This window comes from Trachypithecus francoisi, unplaced genomic scaffold, assembly GCF_009764315.1.
Source record: "Trachypithecus francoisi isolate TF-2019V2 unplaced genomic scaffold, Tfra_2.0 Lachesis_group4, whole genome shotgun sequence".
In the NCBI taxonomy this organism is placed as follows: domain Eukaryota; kingdom Metazoa; phylum Chordata; class Mammalia; order Primates; family Cercopithecidae; genus Trachypithecus; species Trachypithecus francoisi.
The window spans coordinates 128,053,485-128,071,861 of record NW_022681469.1 but is presented as its reverse complement, the minus strand read 5'-3'; the positions used below and the strand labels follow the sequence as shown (position 1 = coordinate 128,071,861).

Below are 18,377 nucleotides of genomic sequence, written 5' to 3'. Positions count from 1 at the left end.
AGTACTGCTCACTGCCCAGGTGACAGTAAATGACCCAAAGGAAGTAGGCCATTGCCCCCACTTTTTTGGGGAACGGTGTGACTGTGCTGCAGTGAAAAACCTAGAAAAGTACAGTGACAACTGCAATTCCAGGAGCGTCAGCACTAGGCAGGGACCTCAGCCTTGTCATGGAGAGCACTGGCACCAGCAGGACTGGCATGGGGAGGCACCACCCTCAGGTGGGCTCAGCTAACACTGGCAACAAGGAGTATGAGGTAACGAGCAGGAGGGGTCAGTTAAGGACCTTCGTTTGGGCATCCCCAGAGGCTCCAGGAACAACTGGGTAAGATCTCTATGGGGATCTGGAGGTCCTAAGAAGCACATCAGGGAAGCTAAGCATGAGTGAAATCTGGGTGTTGCTGTGAATGTGACTCCATCTGTATACAAAGGCTGGTAAGGCCTAGAGCACCATGGGCCTGACCATCCAATACAATGATAAAGAAAGACAAGAAATGAATTTACGATCATAGAATCCTGCGGAATAGTGCAAGTCCCTTATATTAGAGGTAAGAGACCTGAGACTCAGAGAGAAGGTTCCTCTGGAACCTCTCATTCCATCCTCAAACTTATCATTTGAGCCACCGCTCAAATATGCAAATCAGATGAGGTTACTTCCAAGCTTCAACTCTGATATGGTTTGGCTGTTGGCTGTGTCCCCACCCACATCTCATTTTGTAGTTCCCATAATCCCCACGTGTCGTGGGAGGGACCCAGTGGGAGGTAACTGAATCATGGAGGTGGCTACCCTCATGCTGTTCTTGTGATAGTGAGTTCTCATGAGATCTGATGGTTGAATAAGCATCTGGCATTTCCCCTGCTGGCACTCATTCTCTCTCCTGCTGCCCTGTGAAGAGGTTCCTTCCGCAATGACTATAAGTTTCCTGACGACTCCCCAGCCACGCAGAACTGTGAGTCAATTAAACCTCTTTTCTTTATAAATTACCCAGTTTCAGGTATTTCCTTATAGCAGCATGAGAACAGACTAATACAAACTCCTAAATTCAAACAGTCATACTGGCATTTAAGGAACTTTCTGCTCCAGCTCTTGCTCCATTGTATTCTATTCCCATCCACCTGCACCCACACTGTCTCTCCCTTAGGCCTCTGTACATGGCCAGCGCTCATGCTGCAATGCCCTAACCTCTACTCTTTATCTGGCCAACTCCCACTTAATGACTTGCTCAGGCACTGCCATCGAAGGGCTGATGGGTGAACCCTCTTTGGGGCTCTGAGACTTCACACACCCAGATGCATCACAGCTCTTGTCATCCTGTGATGTGGGTGCTGTTTGCATGTCTGGTTTTCCGTGAGAGTGCCTGGAGTTCTCCACATCCCCACACTATTCTTGGTATACAGAGGATGGTCAAGAAATAGGTTTGCTGGACAGAGAGGTGGTGAGATATAAAACTAGGGCCTTAAAGTTGGGAGAGCTTTGGAGATCTTTATGTCTAGTCCGTGGGGGTTTTCCCAGGATCATTTATACATAGCACCATCTGCCTAGCACAGCTGTCTTCAAGATCCAAATCACTACTTTTTTTTTTTTTTTTTTTTAATTATACTTTAAGTTCTAGGGTACATGTGCATGACGTTTATATCATGTATAACTCCCCAATGCAATCCCTCCCTCCTCCCCCCTCCCCATGATAGGCCCCAGTGTGTGATGTTCCCCTTCCCCAGTCCAAGTGATCTCATTGTTCAGTTCCCACCTATGAGTGAGAACATGCGGTGTTTGGTTTTCTCTTCTTGTGATAGTTTGCTAAGAATGATGGTTTCCAGCTGCATCCATGTCCCTACAAAGGACGCAAACTCATCCTTTTTTATGGCTGCATAGTATTCCATGGTGTATATGTGCCACATTTTCTTAATCCAGTCTGTCACTGATGGACATTTGGGTTGATTCCAAGTCTTTGCTATTGTGAATAGTGCCGCAATAAACATACGTGTGCATGTGTCTTTGTAGTAGAGTAATTTATAATCCTTTGGGTATATACCCAGTAGTGGGATGGCTGGGTCATATGGTACATCTAGTTCTAGATCCTTGAGGAATCGCCATACTGTTTTCCATAATGGTTGAACTAGTTTACAATCCCACCAACAGTGTAAAAGTGTTCCTATTTCTCCACATCCTCTCCAACACCTGTTGTTTCCTGACTTCTTAATGATTGCCATTCTAACTGGTGTGAGATGGTATCTCATTGTAGTTTTGATTTGCATTCTCTGATGGCGAGTGATGATGAGCATTTTTTCATGTGTCTGTTGGCTGTATGGATGTCTTCTTTTGAGAAATGTCTGTTCATATCCTTTCCCCACTTTTTGATGGGGTTGTTTGTTTTTTTCTTGTAGATTTGTTTGAGTTCTTTGTAGATTCTGGATATTAGCCCTTTGTCAGATGAGTAGGTTGCAAAAATTTTTTCCCATTCTGTAGGTTGCCTGTTCACTCTGATGGTAGTTTCTTTAGCTGTGCAAAAGCTCTTTAGTTTAATTAGATCCCATGTGTCAATTTTTGCTTTTGCTGCCATTGCTTTTGGTGTTTTAGACATGAAGTCCTTGCCCATGCCTATGTCCTGAATGGTACTACCTAGATTTTCTTCTAGGGTTTTTATGGTATTAGGTCTAACATTTAGTCTCTAATCCATCTTGAATTAATTTTCGTATAAGGGGTAAGGAAAGGATCCAGTTTCAGCTTTCTACTTATGGCTAGCCAATTTTCCCAGCACCATTTGTTAAATAGGGAATCCTTTCCCCATTTCTTGTTTCTCTCAGGTTTGTCAAAGATCAGATGGCTGTAGATGTGTGGTATTATTTCTGAGGACTCTGTTCTGTTCCATTGGTCTATAGCTCTGTTGTGGTACCAGTACCATGCTGTTTTGGTTACTGTAGCCTTGTAGTATAGTTTGAAGTCAGGTAGCGTGACGCCTCCAGCTTTGTCCTTTTGACTTAGGATTGTCTTGGCAATGCGGGCTCTTTTTTGGTTCCATATGAACTTTAAAGCAGTTTTTTCCAATTCTGTGAAGAAACTCATTGGTAGCTTGATGGGGATGGCATTGAATCTATAAATCACCTTGGGCAGTATGGCCATTTTCACGATATTGATTCTTCCTATCCATGAGCATGGTATGTTCTTCCATTTGTTTGTGTCCTCTTTGATTTCACTGAGCAGTGGTTTGTAGTTCTCCTTGAAGAGGTCCTTTACATCCCTTGTAAGCTGGATTCCTAGGTATTTTATTCTCTTTGAAGCAATTGTGAATGGAAGTTCATTCCTGATTTGGCTCTCTGCTTGTCTGTTACTGGTGTATAAGAATGCTTGTGATTTTTGCACATTAATTTTGTATCCTGAGACTTTGCTGAAGTTGCTTATCAGCTTAAGGAGATTTTGGGCTGAGACGATGGGGTTTTCTAAATATACAATCATGTCATCTGCAAACAGGGACAATTTGACTTCTTCTTTTCCTAACTGGATACCCTTGATTTCTTTCTCTTGCCTGATTGCCCTAGCCAGAACTTCCAACACTATGTTGAATAGGAGTGGTGAGAGAGGGCATCCCTGTCTTGTGCCAGTTTTCAAAGGGAATTTTTCCAGTTTTTGCCCATTCAGTATGATATTAGCTGTGGGTTTGTCATAAATAGCTCTTATTATTTTGAGGTACGTTCCATCAATACCAATTTATTGAGCGTTTTTAGCATAAAGGGCTGTTGAATTTTGTCAAAAGCCTTTTCTGCATCTATTGAGATAATTATGTGGTTCTTGTATTTGGTTCTGTTTATATGCTGGATTACGTTTATTGATTTGCGAATGTTGAACCAGCCTTGCATCCCAGGGATGAAGTCCACTTGATCATGGTGGATAAGCTTTTTGATGTGCTGCTGAATCCGGTTTGCCAGTATTTTATTGAGGATTTTTGCATCGATGTTCATCAGGGATATTGGTCTAAAATTCTCTTTTTTTGTTGTGTCTCTGCCAGGCTTTGGTATCAGGATGATGTTGGCCTCATAAAAAGAGTTAGGGAGGATTCCCTCTTTTTCTATTGATTGGAATAGTTTCAGAAGGAATGGTACCAGCTCCTCCTTGTACCTCTGGTAGAATTCAGCTGTGAATCCATCTGGTCCTGGACTTTTTTTGGTGGGTAGGCTATTAATTGTTGCCTCAATTTCAGAGCCTGCTATTGGTCTATTCAGGGATTCAACTTCTTCCTGTTTAGTCTTGGGAGAGTGTAAGTGTCCAGGAAATTATCCATTTCTTCTAGATTTTCTAGTTGATTTGCGTAGAGGCATTTATAGTATTCTCTGATGTTGTTTGTATTTCTGTGGGGTCGGTGGTGATATCCCCTTTATCATTTTTTATTGCGTCTATTTGATTCTTCTCTCTTTTCTTCTTTATTATTCTAGCTAGCGGTCTGTCAATTTTGTTGATCTTTTCAAAAAACCAACTCCTGGATTCATTGATTTTTTGGAGGGTTTTTTGTGTCTCTATCTCCTTCAGTTCTGCTCTGATCTTAGTTATTTCTTGCCTTCTGCTAGCTTTTGAATGTGTTTGCTCTTGCCTCTCTAGTTCTTTTAATTGTGATGTTAGAGTGTCAATTTTAGATCTTTCCTGCTTTCTCTTGTGGGCATTTAGTGCTATAAATTTCCCTCTACACACTGCTTTAAATGTGTCCCAGAGATTCTGGTATGTTGTATCTTTGTTCTCATTGGTTTCAAAGAACATCTTTATTTCTGCTTTCATTTCGTTATGTACCCAGTAGTCATTCAGGAGCAGGTTGTTCAGTTTCCATGTAGTTGAGCGGTTTTGATTGAGTTTCTTAGTCCTGAGTTCTAGTTTGATTGCACTGTGGTCTGAGAGACAGTTTGTTATAATTTCTGTTCTTGTACATTTGCTGAGGAGTGCTTTACTTCCAATTATGTGGTCAATTTTGGAATAAGTGCGATGTGGTGCTGAGAAGAATGTATATTCTGTTGATTTGGGGTGGAGAGTTCTATAGATGTCTATTAGGTCCGCTTGGTGCAGAGATGAGTTCAATTCCTGGATATCCTTGTTAACTTTCTGTCTCGTTGATCTGTCTAATGTTGACAGTGGAGTGTTGAAGTCTCCCATTATTATTGTATGGGAGTCTAAGTCTCTTTGTAGGTCTCTAAGGACTTGCTTTATGATCTGGGTGCTCCTGTATTGGGTGCATATATATTAGGAGAGTTAGCTCTTCCTGTTGAATTGATCCCTTTACCATTATGTAATGGCCTTCTTTGTCTCTTTTGATCTTTGATGGTTTAAAGTCTGTTTTATCAGAGACTAGGATTGCAACCCCTGCTTTTTTTGTTCTCCATTTGCTTGGTAGATCTTCCTCCATCCCTTTATTTTGAGCCTATGTATGTCTCTGCATGTGAGATGGGTCTCTGAATACAGCAGACTGATGGGTCTTGACTCTTTATCCAGTTTGCCAGTCTGTGTCTTTTAATTGGAGCATTTAGTCCATTGACATTTAAGGTTAATATTGTTATGTGTGAACTTGATCCTGTCATTATGATATTAACTGGTTATTTTGCTCGTTAGTTGATGCAGTTTCTTCCTAGCCTCGATGGTCTTTACATTTTGGCATGTTTTTGCAATGGCTGGTACCGGTTGTTCCTTTCCATGTTTAGGGCTTCCTTCAGGGTCTCTTGTAAGGCAGGCCTGGTGGTGACAAAATCTCTAAGCATTTGCTTATCTGTAAAGGATTTTATTTCTCCTTCACTGATGAAGCTTAGTTTGGCTGGATATGAAATTCTGGGTTGAAAATTCTTTTCTTTAAGAACGTTGAATATTGGCCCCCACTCTCTTCTGGCTTGTAGAGTTTCTGCCGAGAGGTCTGCTGTTATTCTGATGGGCTTCCCTTTGTGGGTAACCCGACCTTTCTCTCTGGCTGCCCTTAAGATTTTTTCCTTCATTTCAACTTTGGTGAATCTGGCAATTATGTGTCTTGGAGTTGCTCTTCTGGAGGAGTATCTTTGTGGCGTTCTCTGTATTTCCTGAATTTGAATGTTGGCCTGCCCTACTAGGTTGGGGAAGTTCTCCTGGATGATATCCTGAAGAGTGTTTTCCAACTTGGTTCCATTTTCCCCCTCACTTTCAGGCACCCCAATCAGACGTAGATTTGGTCTTTTTACATAATCCCATACTTCTTGCAGGCTTTGTTCATTTCTTTTTCTTCTTTTTTCTTTTGGTTTCTCTTCTCGCTTCATTTCATTCATTTGATCCTCAATCGCTGATACTCTTTCCTCCAGTTGATCGAGTCGGTTACTGAAGCTTGTGCATTTGTCACGTATTTCTCGTGTCATGGTTTTCATCTCTGTCATTTCGTTTATGATCTTCTCTGCATTAATTAGTCTAGCTGTCAATTCTTCCACTTTTTTTTCAAGATTTTTAGTTTCTTTGCGCTGGGTACGTAATTCCTCCTTTAGCTCTGAGAGGTTTGATGGACTGAAGCCTTCTTCTCTCATCTCGTCAAAGTCATTCTCTGACCAGCTTTGATCCGTTGCTGGCGATGGGCTGCGCTCCTTTGCAGGGGGAGATGCGCTCTTATTTTTTGAATTTCCAGCTTTTCTGCCCTGCTTCTTCCCCATCTTTGTGGTTTTATCTGTCTCTGGACTTTGATGATGGTGACGTACTGATGGGGTTTTGGTATAGTGTCCTTCCTGTTTGATAGTTTTCCGTCTGACAGTCAGAAGGACTGTCTGTTGGTCTGTTAGAGATTGCTTGAGGTCCACTCCAGACCCTGTTTGCCTGGGTATCAGCAGCAGAGGTTGCCGAAGATAGAATATTGCTGAACAGCGAGTGTACCTGTCTGATTCTTTCTTTGGAAGTTTCCTCTCAGGGTGACGCCACCCTGTGAGGTGTGGGGTATCAGACTGCCCCTAGTGGGGGATGTCTCCCAGCTAGGCTACTCAGGGGTCAGGGACCCACCTGAGCAGGCAGTCTGTCCGTTCTCAGATCTCAACCTCCGCGTTAGGAGATCCACGGCTCTCCCCAAAGCTGTCAGACAGAGTCGTTCGGGTCTGCAGCGGCCCCGCTCTTTCCCCTAATGGACTGCAGCTGTGCGCTGTCCGCAGCGGTAGAGTCTACAGAGACAGGCAGGCTTCCTTGAGCTGCTGTGAGCTCCACCCAGTTCGAGCTTCCCAGCGGCTTTGTTTACCTACTTAAGCCTCAGCAATGGCGGGCGCCCCTCCCCCAGCCTCGCTGCTGCCTTGCGGATAGATCGCCGCAGACGGCTGTGTTAGCAGTGAGGGAGGCTCCGTGGGCGTGGGACCCTCCCGGCCAGGTGTGGGATATATTCTCCTGGTGTGCCTGTTTCCTTAAAGCGCAGTATTGGGGTGGGAGTTACCCGATTTTCCAGGTGTTGTGTGTCTCAGTTCCCCTGGCTAGGAAAAGGGATTCCCTTCCCCCTTGCGCTTCCAGGTGAGGCGATGCCTCGCCCTGCTTCAGCTCACGCTGGTCAGGCTGCAGCAGCTGACCAGCACCGATTGTCCGGCACTCCCTAGCGAGATGACCCCAGTACCTCAGTTGAAAATGCAGAAATCACCGGTCTTCTGTGTCGCTCGCGCTGGGAGTTGGAGACTGGAGCTGTTCCTATTCGGCCATCTTGCTCCGCCCCCTCCAAAATCACTACTTTTTGAGGCAGTTCACTCCTTTCAGGGACACGTGTAACCAACAGAAAACTATTCCCACACTGAGTCAAAGTCTACCCCATTGGCCCTTCTTCTACCCTCCAGAGTCATGCAGAATAAATCTAACCTCTCTTCTACATGACAGCCTGTTTTATCTGTGAAGACAGCAATTCTGTACCCTCTCCTCCAGAATAAACATCCGAGTTCCTCTAGTTCTTCCTTACACAGTTTCAAGTTTTTTCTCCATTGTGACCACTCTTCTTTAAATGAGCTCCAATTTGAAACACTTACAAATTTATACAGCTAAGCAGAGAACCCCCGAGTGACCCCAAAACACACAGCTGCAGCTGGGAATGTAGGTATCCCACAGCCCTTCTTTTTTCTAGGAATTCTCCTGCCAGCCTGGCCTCCAGTTGCCTCTGCTCTCTTGGCAGTTGGATTACACTCTTGATTCACATTGAGTGCACAGACAACTAAGCCCCAGGTCTTTGCCACACTTGCCATGTCTCTTCTTCTAGGTTTATGAAGTTCTCTCTCTCTCTCTCTCTCTCTCTCTCTCTCTCTCTCTCTTTATTGAGACAGCGTTTTGCTCTTGTCGCCCAGGCTGGAGTGCAATGGCATAATCTCAGCTCACTGCAACTTCTGCCTCCCAGGTTCAAGCGATTCTCCTGCCTCAGCCTCCTGAGTAGCTGGGATTACAGGTGTGCGTCACCATACCTGGCTAATTTTTGTATTTTTAGTAGAGATGGGGTTTCACCATGTTGGCCAGGCTGGTCTGGAACTCCTGACCTCAGATGATCTGCCTGCTTCGGCCTCCAAAAGTGCTGGGATTACAGGCGTAAACCACCATGTCTGGCCTGCAGTTGGTTCTTCAGATCAAAATGCAGACTCTACATGTTTCATCTAGAGAACTTCCCACTGATTGCCATAATCAGTTAATTGGGACTTTTCACTCTATTGGCCCACCTGTAGGGGTCAGTAGGCAAATTAGGAAAAAAGTAAATGATTTTAAAGTCATCTTGAAAATCCTTTCAAGAGATTCAAGAGACCCAAAAGACCATAAAAACAGCTTCTTGCCCCAAACCACTAAAGAATAATAAACCACTGGTTGTTACAAAGACATCTCTTTACTACTACCAAAATCTAAACTAGACTAATACCTAGAATTGACCTTGTATTTCAGTAATAATGGGAAGAGGTAAATGAAGACAAAATAGTAACCCAGACATCATTGGAGAGGACATGTTTTCAATTGGAGTCATTGACGAAGACCTCTGGAGTATAAGAAGAAAAAATCCTTTGAATACAACTTGGCATTTGTATGCTCTGTGGTCATTTCAGCATTAAAATAGTTCCTACTCTCATTCATTTAAGGAAACTACTGTATCATAAATAGATTACTGTAACATATTAGATAATTTAAGTAGATATGACATTTAGTTAATACAGAGTACTACACAATTTCTTTTCCTAATGCCAGCTTGCAGATCAAGTCAAAAACCATGTCATGTTTAGGTATTTGGCATGGGATACTTCTTTAATATAAATGAGGCATGATGCCAGTACTTTAGAAAGATTGCCACTAAAAGACAGAGTTATTACTTGGAGGGACTGAATTGATACATAAATTCAAATATAAGACTAAAAGGAATATCTTTGAGACAAAAAAAGAGCCTTTGAGTGTTTTGTTAAATAAAAATACAATGTGATAATTCACTGATCAAACATGTAGCATACTTACCTATGGAAATGTAAAATAAAACTGTGGAATCTAGAATCTCAGGTGTGAGAAGTACCTTAAAGGTAAGCTACTTTAAACAGCTTTTTGGTATTTGAGTCCATTACCTTTATTCATAGCTCTTAAATTGGTAACACTAACGTTCAGTTTTAATGTCTAAATACATACACATACTACATGCACATACCTAACCTTTAACCTTTAAAGATGAATATCAATCATACTAGTATTTTTTGTCTTATATTGTGAGAGTAAAAGAAAACCTTAATTTGGGAAATACAGCACTAAACATTTCTGGAATTGAGCGTGCGCTCTTCAGTGAGAATTGATTTTTGTTATAGTTCTCAAATCCACAATTTGCTGTAAATTCCAGGTTGACCTGTGTGTATGGCTTTCAGAAAACAACAGTGCTGGGGGAGTGGGAGGGAACTGGGGAAGGGAAGGGAAGGGACAGATGTAAGAGAAGGGAAGGGGACCGGAGGGGAGGGGAGGGGAGGGGAGGGAGGAGAAGGGACAGATGTAAGAGAAGGGAAGGGGACCGGAGGGGAGGGGAGGGAAGAGAAGGGAGAAGGAGTTAGTTAAATGTGCATGTTACTCTATTTTATCTTCTCCACAGCCCTTGTCGTTATTGGAAGTTAACTTATCCATTGGGTTTGTGGGGATTTTTTGGTTTACTTTGTCTAGTCTAGTATTGATAACTGGGTTTTCCTTTGTTTCCAGACCTTGGCTTTACCCAAGTCCTCTACCAGAGCCCTTGCTTTGGGAGCCTGCTGAAAGTGTCACTCCTGGAGAGATAGCTGCCTAGCTTCTGCAAGATCCCTCCAAGGAACTGGACCCAGGGGCCGAGGGCCTACCTGCTACCTGACTTCTCCAATGCCAAGTTGCCTGCTGTATGCATCCCCCAACATGGCTGCCCAGTTCTCTGCTTCCACAGCTTGCCAGCCTGTGCAGAGGCTTCCACACTCTATGCTGGTCCCAGATGCCTTTGTGCACCAGTATGATTGCTGGTGTGCCCTTTATCTGTGAGCCAGCTCTTTAAATTCAAGGACCTGGCCTTGCCTCGTCTGCTCCTGATTGAATTCAGCTGAGCTATGCTTCTTGCTATCCAGAGTGCAGAGAGCCACAGCTGAATTTCTGACGGCTTTGCTTTACTACCCTGCTAGTCTCCACTGGTCAATAGGCCTAAATACCAGATCAAGCAAGTGCTTATCAGAAACAGGAGGAAGTAGAAAGTTTGACCACACTTGTAAAGTTAATTTCCTAGGGTATTGACAAAAGTAACCAAAGCACAAAATAAACTAAGAAAGTATTCCCATGCCACCTGTGAATCAAAACAGTTGAGTTGATGATAGCTGTCCTGAGGCTCCTGGGTTCTGACTTAACCTCATTCACCTCCTCTGCCCCTTCACTATGTGATCTTAGATAACTCATTTCATCTGCCTAGGGCACACGTGCAGTCTCCACAAAACAGCAATAACACTACTCATTATGCCAATCTTATATAAATGGTACGGCACTCTGAAATCTTAAGTGGAAGATACTATGAAATGAGCAAATTTACTCAATCCTACTTTTTTAAAAATCAGAAAATAGAAGTATGTCATTGAAATCTAAAGTTCCAAGTAATAACCTTAAACTTTTTTTCAAACAAATTATAAACTCCTGCAAACCTATTATTATAACAGAAACAGTACCACATCCTTAACTACAGTGGTATAGGGAAAAACCACAAAATGCCACAGTAACATTTATTACCAAATGTGCACCCAGTTAACTCTAAGGGAGTGAGAAAAGGCTAAAAAACAAAAACAAACAAACAAAAACCACGAGACCTGTTAAAAGAACAAATGTAGATATTGTGGCAGGAGTCCAGATTTCAAGGGAAAAGAGAAGACTCTCAGAAATGGCCCATCTTGCATTATATATTTGAAGGCGAAACAACATTCATATCATATTCATTTATCTTAATAACAAACTGTATTAAAGGGAAAAAATTTCCTCTTCAATAGATGTAAAGGATTCACAATGAAAAGTGTTTGGTATTTATAACTGATCCACAGAACATTACGGTTCTTACTTTGTATGGTATTGTATTAGATTATATTTAAATATGCTAAAACTAATGGTATAATGGGTCATTGTAAATCCCAGAACAAATAAAACTTTGTTCTTTAGTTCTAAACTACGTATCATGGAAAGTATAGGGCCTTTTCAGGATCTATCTAGGTTCAGATTATTTCCAAATATTATTTGCTTGATTGTAATCAGTGAAATCCCCCTGCCATGCAAAGAGGGCTCAAAATGTTGAGCAATTCACCTTTGAAAAATAAAACAGCCCTTTGAACGTAAAATAGAAAATAAAATAAAATACAAATGAAAGCAAGTTGTATTGTCTATATGGCATCTTAAGTTTAAAATCATATTCAATGTTTTTATAAAATAAAGCACTGAAAAAAATCAGCTCTAATTTTTTCAACTCATCATAAAATGAAGAAAATTCCACATGTAATCTACTAACTCTCATTCCCCAGTATCATTCCTTTTCATTTTAAATGAAAACAATCTATTGGACTTTTGGAATTCTCCATATCTTTGTCACAACTCACAAGCAGTAAAAATTTAATTGAGATTTCAACCAAAAGTAGACCAGTGTGTAGGTTTATCCACACCATTTTGTGGAAAATCAAGCACACTGCATTCTATTGGATGAAATGGATGAAAATCTAAAACCTCTTTAACAAATATAAGCTAAGAGACCTTCAGAGAGTTCGGCTGTGGTGCAAGCAGAAAGCACAAAGTTGCTGCAAACCAACCCATTCTGATCCCTTTTGTAAGCTTATGTTTTCCCAGGAACATTTATATTTGACCTGTACTCCCATTCCAACCCCAAATTCTTTAGATGGAGGAACACAACGTAGATTACCTGAAGCATTATAAAATGTGATCCTGGATGGAGATCGTCAGTTTTAAAACAAAGCAAAATACTAATGATGTCTGATGGAGCCAGTCACCTTGACTAAGCATTAAAGTTTAGTTCAAGCAAAAGTTTCCAGTTACCTGCATTACTCAGAAGCAACTTACAAAAAAAAAAAATTAAAGACTGAAAAATCAAATGGATAATACAATTCCAGGGGAAAGCTGTTTCTGGTGATGGTAAATTACATCACTTGGACCACATTTCCCAGTGAGAACAACTGGAAAAGAACATATAAAAACCATTCCTTTGAAGGCACAGGAAAGCTAACATCATAGTGACAAATTACCAGGTCAGGATCCAGGGGACAATGGAGGCCCAAGAAAGACGAGCCCTGAGTTTAAGGCTGCCTTTTCCTGGGTGGTCATTAGCTATGTGGCCTGCAACACTGAGCCTTCACTTATTCACCATCTCACACTATGACTTGCACTTATTTATATATTTCCACAAAAGGGGAAGTATGGGCCATGAAAGTACCTTGGTTTAGAAATCAGAAGACCTAGACTGTGGCTTTATGTCTCTGGGAAAATTTAAGCTTTAAACATAAGCTTAATGTCTCTGGGAAAATTATTTTAGTTCTCTGTATCTCAGTTCCCTCATCAGTAAAAAACCAGGACAATATTTCCCTTGCCAGGTGCTTACTAAGATTTAATGAGACATATTTAGCAAATGCAGGCAGTTAATCCCACACCGATATTCTTACTTGTGGGAGTTCTCTCTAAAGTTTATCTTTTCTTTGCGGGTTCACTTGAATAACAGCAGCAGGAATAGCAGCAACAGCAACAGAAGTAGAAACTATTTTGGGGCTGGGCGCAGTGGCTCACACCTGTAATCCCAGCACCTTGGGAGGCCGAGGCAGATGGATCACAAGGTCAGAAGTTTGAGACCAGCCTGGCCAAGATGGTGAAACCACATTTTGTATTTTGTAAAAATACGAAAATTAGTTGGACGTGGTGGCAGGCACCTGTAATCCCAGCTACTTGGGAGGCTGAGGCAGGAGAATCACTTGAATCCGGGAGGCGGAGGTTGCAGTGAGCTGAGATCACGTCACTGCACTCTAGCCTGGGCAACAGAGCAAGACTCCATCAAAAACAAAACAAAACAAAACAAAAAACTATTTTAGACCTCTTATGTGCTGAGAATCTTACAAATATTATTTCAGTTAATTCTCTCAACTACCCTATGAGGGGGTATTATAACTTCCAACTGAGGATTTAGATTTAAGGTACTTCACTGAAAATGTCATAATTATTAAAAGTGGGAGCTGTAATATAATCCAGGACTATATAGCTGTAAATACCACACTTGACCACTGTGGCCCAGAGCCCTTATTTCCCCTTTCGTTATGTTTATCTTTCAATCTGTTATCATTAGGTCTGCTTAGGCTCCTTTTACTTTACTGGGCTTCAGAAACGACTTCTTCCCCTAGAAGATTCATGGTCATAATTAACATATTCACAGAACCAAAATTTAAATCAGCTTCTTTATCCAAATGAATAATCTGCATATAATCAAATGAGATTTTACTGCATAATTTAAAAAAAAAAAAAAAAAAGCACAGTGCTCTGTGCCAGTTTGGTTAGGTCAAACTTTTATAAGAGTCCACCAAAGCTTTAAGCACCTTCAGAGACTACTGTAACTGACATATGGTTATAGCCTTTGGACACCATGGCTCCTGAAAACATAACAATGGTCAGACACGATCCCAAGGAGTCTGAAGTACAAACACTCATTGCAGGCACTCATCATTGAGAATACTTGGACAGCCACTCCTATTATCAAGACATACAACACAATGGGTCACATAAGACTCCTCAAGTGCCCACATATTTGACAGAGTCTGAGAAAACTTTTATTGCCACCTAGGACAAGAGAAGAACCATATGAGTAAGCTAAAGGTATCAACTCCTCACCTGACAATGATGTGTTCTTAACAATCTCAAAGAACAAGGAATAACTGAACTCAAGGAAAAAAGTGTCTAAAAATACATGAAACCACAGATTTAAGTGAAAAGCAGTACAGGTTTCTTTTCTTTCTTTTTTTCTCTCCTCCCTTTAATTACTTTGAATTTTTCAGGACCACCCAGAAACTTCACTATTTTAAGACATGGTTATTTATTTCTCTCTTGATCAGGACCGCCAATGGATATGAAACAGCTCCAGAAGGTCCACATGCTAGATTTCTATTTCTATTTTCTTCCAACAGAAATCAAGTCTGGAGAAAAAACATATTTAGAATTGCATCTGGAATGACAAAGCTGTACATCATTCAATGTTAGTGTCATTTTTCACAGTTATCAAGCTAAGATAGCAGCAGGGGAGCAGCACAAATCTCAAAACTGTAGAGTAATGGTGATGAAGTAGTATGTTTATCCACACATTCATCCTAATTTTAAATATCGTTGTCTATAAATAGTTTAAATTTGAGTCTATACAGTCATTTATTTTAAAAGAATTTATTTAGAGCCAACTAGTACAAGACACACTAAATATTGTGGGGGTTTTTTTTCCCAAAAAGGTGAATCAGATATGGATCCTACCTTAAAGTAGCTTACACTCAAGTGATAATATAAGAATATATACAAAAATATAATGATATAGACAATGGAATGTACTTAGAGAGGTAAAGTGCTTTAGCGATTATTTGTTTTAGCTCTCATGCCCTAGCCCCCATCCTAGAACAATATGAAGAATTATTTGTCAAATAAAAGTTATTCAGACAGCAAGGTCTATACAATAATGTAAATATAAATAATATAAAACTTTCCCAACAGTTTTGTACAAAAATTAATTATATAGCTTGAGTTTGTTTTAGTGTTATATGAAGCAAGCCACAAGTTGATTAAATTTGCCAGCATTTTCTGGTATAGGCTTGAGCACAGGCACATATAACTATAAAATATAAATCTACATTTATCCTTGTGATAGATTGGAGGAGAGTAAAAATTCACTTTGATCACTTGGTCCAAAGTTACTCCATTGAGTCAGACTGTTCATTTTCATGAGCCCCCTTAATTTGGGTTCAAATCTTGCCTGTGTTATTTTCTAGATGTGTGGCCTTGGACTTATTTCCTCATCTATAAATTGGAACAAAGATAAAAGCACAAGTAGTTGACTGGAGAGCCGAGCCAAGAAGCGCCAATAAGGAGTGGCGAAGTGTGAGGAACAGTGGAGAAAAAGCAATAAAGGGCACGCTGTTGAGCGGCAACCGGTGCTCACTCCTGCCAGAGAACTCTGGGGGATGGTGTATAACATAACTCTCACAGTTACCCGCATAAAGGATGAGGGAACCTAGGTATTAATCTACTAAGTCTATCAGTCATTGGCTGAGCATGGTGGCTATGTAGCCTCTGCCAAACAGGGATAGTCCTCAGGCGAAAACTGCAGGTGTTGAGCAGGTGGAAGCATTCAGGAATGGTGAGAGGTTAAGAGATAGGTATGGGACATGTACAGCATGTGCTACCACTGCCTACTTCAAAGGGATGTAGTGAGGATTAAATGAAATAACAGATGAAAAGTCCTTGATCAATGCCTAGCCCATAATAATGCTCAATAAAAGTTAATTTTCTTACATTCCTTTGGCATATCTTATTTGGATGTGTGTTTAACTCTTCTCCCATTTTCTTTACAAAATAGAGAAATTTAGTTAGTGAAGTTCATTGGACTTAGTTCTAAGACTGCTAACCAATGTTTATGATCTTGAATTCAGACCCAATAGGTTAGAAAGGAACTAACAACTGCTGTTAAACAATACAAGTTAGATTTTTATTTCTCAGGCAGCTGGGGAGTTTCACCATTCCAAATGCAAGAAATGAAACATACTCCTGTTAACACTGTGAGTGACTTCACCCACAAATTCTTCTTCATTGCTGTGGGTGAGGAGATCTGTGTTCACTCAGTTCTCACAAACTACTTATCAGTGAGATCTTAACCTAAATTTCCTATGTTATGCAACAGACCACATTTAAAATGATAGCAATAGATACTCAATCTTCATTACTTCTCACTGTTTATACATGGCTTTCTCTTCAAAAAGCAACAACTGGTAATATTTTCCCTATTTACTGTATATGAAATGTGCTTCTAGTCAAAAACACCTACTCCAAGATGGGAAGTCATGGACTTGCCTTTTTCTATGAATTCCTGTGCCCAATTCAAACCACTCACAAATTCCCTCTTAATAAAAAAGACTACAATGATCATTTCTTTACTCTGTGCTTACAAACATGTTCCATCAATTTTTTTTTTGAGATGAAGTCTTGCTCTTTCACCCAGGCTGGAGTGCAGTGGCATGATTTTGGTTCACTGCAACCTCTGACCCCGGGGTTCAAGTCATTCTCCTGCCTCAGCCTCCCCATTAGCTGGGATTACAGGCACCTGTCACCGCACCCAGCTAATTTTTGTATTTTTAGTAAAGACGGGGTTTCACCATCTTGGCCAGGCTGCTCTTGAACTCCTGACCTTGTGATCCACCTGCCTCGGCCTCCCAAAGTGCTGGGATTACCAGTGTCAGCCACCATGCCTGGCCTATGTTCCATCAATTCTAGGACATTTCTCCCCCACATCCCAGAAGTAGGATTGTGTCTTATACTCAGTGGTATATAACAACTTCTGGCTTTCAGGTTCTGGTCATGCTATAGTTTTCATTGCCTGAGTATGTACAGCCTTTATCTTAGCAGTCCATATCATGTCATGTCCACTGACCTGTGTGCAATGTGAATGCTCCTCATTGAATTAATTACCATTGAAATTATCTTTTAAAACTACACCATGACTTATCATTGAGCAAAAAAGTTACTGTGTGCACAGAAAGGTATGGAAATAGTGTAGTTAGAAGTATAAAGTTGAACTGAGTGAGGCAAACATTCATGACTGAAGAATGACAGCAATTTCATATTTTCTCAAAAAGCAAAAGCTAAGCTGTAAGCTTTCCAGGATGTGAGACAAGAAAATACACCCAGATAGAATAAACTGTGTTATGTTTTGTTATGGAAAGACACGCACAGAGATCGCTATCCTATGTCAAGGTCAAGCAATACAACTAAGGTCAGGAAAAAAAACTGGCAAATCCCTGAAACAGATGTGGTTTAATTAATTAATGTATCATGTAGGACTATTGTTAGAGCATTAAACATCAATTTGCCTAAAATTTCTTGCTGACTTTGGACAGAGGCCACTTAACTTCAGGCAACATACAGTTCAACTGAGGAGGAAAAATGAAGTTTTGAGTTTAGTCAAAAAGGAAAGTTTTTGAAAGGATGTAAGAGGCTCAGAAAAAAGAAATCATGAAGGCAACAGTGGCACACTCAAGAAATGCTGCACGAACAACGCTCTTCATAGTATACAGGACAATGCTACATGGAAAAACACAGCAATGAGCTGTAGTTTAATGACCTGTCATGATTTAGGGGAATCAAACTTTGAATGTGAAGAAGTTTCAGGGATACCTTACTCAATTTATGTTGCTTGTATCTTTCTTCTTATTCAGGCACAAGAGTAACATAGGATAAAATTTATGTCTAAATACGTCTAAGAGAGCTCTTTCAATAATAAAAAATTTAAGTTATAAAACTATTATGTCATAGTTTCATTGGCAGCGTTTTTTTTTCCCCTGATTCATTCACAAAGCAATGCCATAACTTAGAGCAGATGGCATCTTATTGTTGAAATACAGTGGCAATAATAACTACCAATTCTTGGATGCCTGTCACATGCCAGGCACCATTATTTGGCACTTCATGTACATTCCCTCAATTAGTCCTTACAAAGCCTTAAGATGTATATATAGAGTGTCCTCGTGAAACCTGCACACCTTTGAAAAGTCGGTGCCTAATGGGGTCATGCACCTAATGCAGTTTTTACAGCATTTAGCACCACTGTATTATTATTGTTGTTATTATTATTGTCTTCCAAAGGATATCAATAATTAAGCACCAAAACCCTGAATCTGAAATGATAGTGAAGATACCCCAGGGAAATTCAATGTGTAGT

General features: G+C 40.7%; 1 protein-coding gene across 9 annotated transcripts in view; it reads right to left on the bottom strand.

The window, feature by feature from the left end:
- Positions 1-18,377, bottom strand: part of BBS9 (Bardet-Biedl syndrome 9) — a 602,892-nt gene that overhangs the window by 177,719 nt on the left and 406,796 nt on the right. The window lies entirely within an intron of this gene.